Source organism: Myotis davidii, unplaced genomic scaffold, assembly GCF_000327345.1.
Source record: "Myotis davidii unplaced genomic scaffold, ASM32734v1 scaffold290, whole genome shotgun sequence".
Classification (NCBI taxonomy): domain Eukaryota; kingdom Metazoa; phylum Chordata; class Mammalia; order Chiroptera; family Vespertilionidae; genus Myotis; species Myotis davidii.
This window is the reverse complement of record NW_006285049.1, coordinates 2,118,697-2,123,660: the sequence shown is the minus strand read 5'-3', so window position 1 is coordinate 2,123,660 and position 4,964 is coordinate 2,118,697. Positions and strand designations below refer to the sequence as shown.

Below are 4,964 nucleotides of genomic sequence, written 5' to 3'. Positions count from 1 at the left end.
GCATTCCCCTCCACCCCCACCCCCTCGGGGCTGAGGGGCTATATCCTTCCACCCACTGCCCTGTCAGGCTCAGTGATCTTCCTGTTCATTCTCTGGGCCATGGGCTCCAGGACACACACAGGGCACCTCCAGACACAGGAGCCGAAGCCTCTCGCCAGCCCCGGCCGTGGAGAAAGCAGGGCCCTTGCTTCCAGCTTCATAGCTGCAGTATGAGGCCTAGGGGTACTGAGAGAAAGGGAGGAGGAGGGAGAGGAGGAAGGAGAGGAGATAAATGTGTGTGTATGTGTGTGTGTGTGTGTGTTTGTGTGTGTAACTTTTTCTTCCTTCCTCTGGTTAAAATGGGGTTTCCCAGCTTTGGGACAAGGAAATGAGAAAGAGAGAGGGAGGGCGAGAGGGAGGGAAAAAAGCAGAAAGTTGGAAGTCCTCGGGCCAGGCACATTATCTCACAGCAGGGCCCAGACCTGTGGTGGAGAATGCCACCCATGCTTTTCACTCTTGGCCACACCTTGTCCCAGCGCTCACCAACCTTGCAGGGCATCTCTGCATTATTTGCGCAATGCAGAAAGTCACCTATAAACTTACGAAGCTCTTCAATTATTATTATAAAAAAACACAGTCAGCAGCTCTCCCCATGCTCCTCTAAAGGCCCTGGAACTGTAGCAGGGAAGACGGAGTTTACACATCACCTGGAGCATCATCGGACTCTGGAGTGGGTCAGCTTTGGGGATGGGAAGCTCCCTCGCCAGTTCACCAGGCAGCCCCAGGCCCTTCGTGGAGCCCAGATCCCCGAGCAGCCCCTCAGCTGTGTCTGGCCCAGCACCGTTGTTTGCCAGGACACAGGTCCTGAGGACCCCACGTCCTAGCTCTTCTCCTGCCTTCTAAGGACACTTCCACATGTGTGGCTATCATCTAGCCCAGGGGTGGGCAAACTTTTTGACTTGAGGGCCACAATGGGTTCTTAAACTGGACCGGAGGGCCGGAACAAAAGCATGGATGGAGTGTTTGTGTGAACTAATATAAATTCAAAATAAACATCATTACATAAAAGGGTATGGTCTTTTTTTTTTTTTTTAGTTTTATTCATTTCAAACTGGCCAGATCCGGCCCGCGGGCCGTAGTTTGCCCACGGCTGATCTAGCCTATGCCCACGAGGAGTCAGATTGGCCAGGCCTGGCTCTGTGCTCTGTCCTGAAGATGCACACCATGCCCTGCCTTCTTCCCAGCGCTAATTGCCCGTGAGCTGGTTCGGTTTTGAGAAACGGGAGCCTCAGGTTTCCATGGGAGCCTGTTGCCTTTGCTGCTCTGACCCTGGCCCCTGTCATCCTCTGGGCGGTTGGCAATTATACCCCAGTTCAGGAGGGGGAGGGGCGGTGCATAGACACCGTTTCTAGAAAGTCAGGGGTGAGAGAGGACATGGACCAAATCTCATGCCAGAGACCCGTTCACCAAGGCAGGAGAGACAAGCAGTTCACAAAAGCATAAAGTGCCTGGGGCCAGGAGAGTCTCCGGCGGGGGACAGCAGGGTCCTTTGCCAGGAGGTGACCCTGCCAGCAGAGACACAGCTTGCCAAACCTGAGCCTGGGGCCAAGTACCAGCTCTGGGCTCTGTCTCTGCTGCTGCTCTGTCACCGATCTCAGAACCTGGTCTGGATACAGGAGCCTGATGGGTGGAGCTTCCGGTAGGAAAGACCAATGTGGTCTGACAGGTGGCACCTACATGGCTGTTTGTATGTGGTGGCATCCAAGAGTTCTCAGCAGGCGATTTTAAAAAGTCAACTTTAACAGAAGGTAGGTTAACAGCGTAGTGAAGAGCACAGGCCTTATTTTTTTGGAGGGCAGTTTGGCAATATCTACCACCATGTGAAATGCACAGTCTCTAACACAGTAAGTCTGCTCCCAGGAACTCATCCTGTGGGTAATTCAGCCCATGGGCCCCAGGATCCGTGCAGAGGGTGGTTTCTGTGGCACGGAGAAGCCCAGGACGGAGCCCAAACGCCCAGCAGTGGAGGCCTGGTCATGGGGGCCGAGGGCAGCAGACAGAAGGAGGTGGCTGTGGGCAGGACACGGGAGGGATGCTGGGACGGGAACAAGCTTGAAGAAGCGTTCCTCACCAGATAAAAGCAAGGCACAGAATGGCGACTAGAATATACCCGCCCCTCCCCCGCTTTTATATAAATCATCTGAGCTGGTAACAGTGACAGCTTCTGGGGAGGAGCTAGGGGCCTGAGAACTGGGTGGGAAGGAGACTTAATTTTTTCACTAATATGTCCTTTTGAACGGTTTGCATCTTTTAAAAAAACATCAAAAACCATACGCAGGGGTTTGTTTTTTTAAACCAAAACATCTACCACCTGCTATAACTGCGTAACAATTTAAAAGGAGGTACAGCTGTGATTAGATTTAAATCCTAATACACAACCGTGGACACGTTACTTAATCTCCTCAGGCCTCAGTTTCTGCATCTGAAAAATGAAAGCGACCCCACAGAGAAGGTGTGAGGATTGAGTAACGGCCGCAGGACTGGACACAGAGTACACACTCACTCAAGGGCAGGGAGAGGCAGGGGGAGGGAGTGCTGCGGGGTGGCTGCAGAAGGCGGTGTTGCTCCATCCCAGCGAGAACCTGAGCACCTGGGAGCCAACACCAGGGCTCTGCAGGCCGGGAGGCTCAGAACATGCCATTGCTTTTATGTTGCCGCTGCTGGTGTCTCAGGCCCGCAGCCCTTGTGGGAGTTAGAGCGACGGTTGTCCGGTTTCCCTGAGCACCAGCCAGTCTCCGCGGAGCCTCTGACTGGAGTAAAGGTTGCTTAGAGCCTCCGGGCCCAGCCCTTCCCTCTTCACACCTGACAGCTAACTTCTGCGCAGGCCCCTTTTCTCAGAGATCCCCGAGGACACGTCACAGTCACGGGCGTTCCAGGGTCCCTGATGGAGGAGAGAAGAGGCTGACCTGTTCTCAGAAACTAAGATACTGAAAAGGGAAAGCATAATTGTTGCTTACTCAGCCTTTTCATGCCAGTCCTTCACCTATGACCTCCCAGGCTCTCAGCACCCTTCCAGAATAGGGATGATCCCCCTTTTCCAGGTGACACGCGAGGGCCCAAGTGACATCACTTGCTTCGTGTCACACAGCTAACAAATGTGAAAGCTGGGATTAGAGTCAAGTTCTGTTTGATTCCAAAGCCTCTGGGGTTCTTACGTAATATGGTCCTTATCATGAATCTCCCAGATCTCAGTCGCAGAGAGAGCAGCAGTCAAAAACATGCCCCCAACAGGACTCCCCTGGACAGAGGCACACCCGAGCTGTATGGCTTGGAAGTGTGGGTAACATCTGGCCGTTCTCTCTGCTGGCCCTACATGACCATCGTGCAGAGTGGACTCATGCCAGGGTGCCCTGATAAAAGTGCTGAGTTCCCAAAGAAACAGAACACTGGCCAAAGAGACATGTAAGGTCTTCATCACCTCTTTGCAGCTGCCTTTCCTGACAACTCCGGTGATCTTCCCTTCCCAAATACTCTGGCCTTCTCTACCCAAGCTTCCAGCATTGCTCGTAGCCCATCCATAGAGAATGTGCCCAGCCCACCCCTGTTCTCTCCCATTCACACTCCTGAGCAGCCGTGGCGGGAGGCCAGTGCCAGGCTGACCTGGACAAAGTTCCCCCAGCAACACTGACTTCTTGGTGACTCATTCACTTGTGCCCATTGAATGGCCTGTGCGGCCGCTCCTCCCCTCCTCTCTACTTATTTACTCCATTGACATTTAAGCACTTTGAGTGTTAAGTCATTGGACACCTGCCCCATTTCTCTGCTTCCCTTCACATCACAGTTTCCACAAATATCAGCTGGGGAAACTTCCTGAAAGAACATTTCTTGTGTTCCTGTGTCCTCATCGGCCTTCCCGTTGCCCCCCTGCATGCTACAAGACCCATAACTGACAAGGCCCCTGAGAACTTCAGGGCTAGCAATTGAGAAGGCATTTCTCCACACTGCCTTTGTTCACTTGGCCCTTTGCAACATACAGCTTCACAGGGTTCTGATTAAGGAGAGGTTAACAGGAAGGATGAAGACAAGATGGAGAGGCAAACAGTGACCTGCTTCTCAGTCTTGCCTTCCAGGACATCCTCTTAAACTTCACCATGATCTTCATTCTCTCTATCAAGGGATCCCTCTGGTTTTCTTCTCTGTCCTTTACACCATTCCCTTTACATTAGAGCCTGGACAAAGCCTTTCATGACCAGAGATTCATGCACACCCATAGGTCATCCACTACATAATGTACTTTGCAGGAGTCCTACATATTTCCCCCTCTGGCCCTTACTTGTGCTCTGGTTGTTAACATATAGCCAAGACATATAACCATCCTCAAGCCTGCCCATGCACTGGACATGTCATCTTTCTCTGAGGATGTCCATGTATTCCAGAGGAGCAGGAAGCAGGAGAACATGAATTAGCTTGTAGGAGGACTGGCTCACAACTGTCTCTAATTCCTGGCCATACAGCAATAGAACTGTCCAGCCTTCATCATCACACTTCACTTTAGTTGTGAGTCTTGGACCTGCTGGGATGACCTAAGTGTCCCTAAGTGCAAGAAAGCTGTGGTGTACTTTACAGGGAAAATACATGTTCGATAAGCTTTGTTCAGACATAAATTCAATGTTAATAAATCAACAATATGTATTAAACTAGAGGCCCGGTGCATGAAATTTTGTGCACTGGGGTGGGGTAAAGGGGCGGGCCCTGAGGCTGGCCTGTGCTCTTTTGCAATCCGGGAGCCCTTGGGGGCTGTCCGGCAGTTGGACATCCTTAGTGCTGCCACAGAGGCTGGAGAGGCTCCCAACACCACCTGTGCGCTTGCCAGCCATCAGCCCCGCTTGTGGCTGAGTGGAGCTCCCCCTGTGGGAGCACACTGACCACCAGGGGGCAGCTCCTGCATTGAGCATCTGCCCCCTGGTGGTCAGTGCACATCACAT

General features: G+C 52.4%; 1 protein-coding gene across 2 annotated transcripts in view; it reads right to left on the bottom strand.

Moving 5' to 3' along the window:
• VDR (vitamin D (1,25- dihydroxyvitamin D3) receptor) overlaps positions 1-4,964 on the bottom strand; it is a 66,533-nt gene that overhangs the window by 31,291 nt on the left and 30,278 nt on the right. The gene's annotated exons all lie outside the window — the stretch shown is intronic.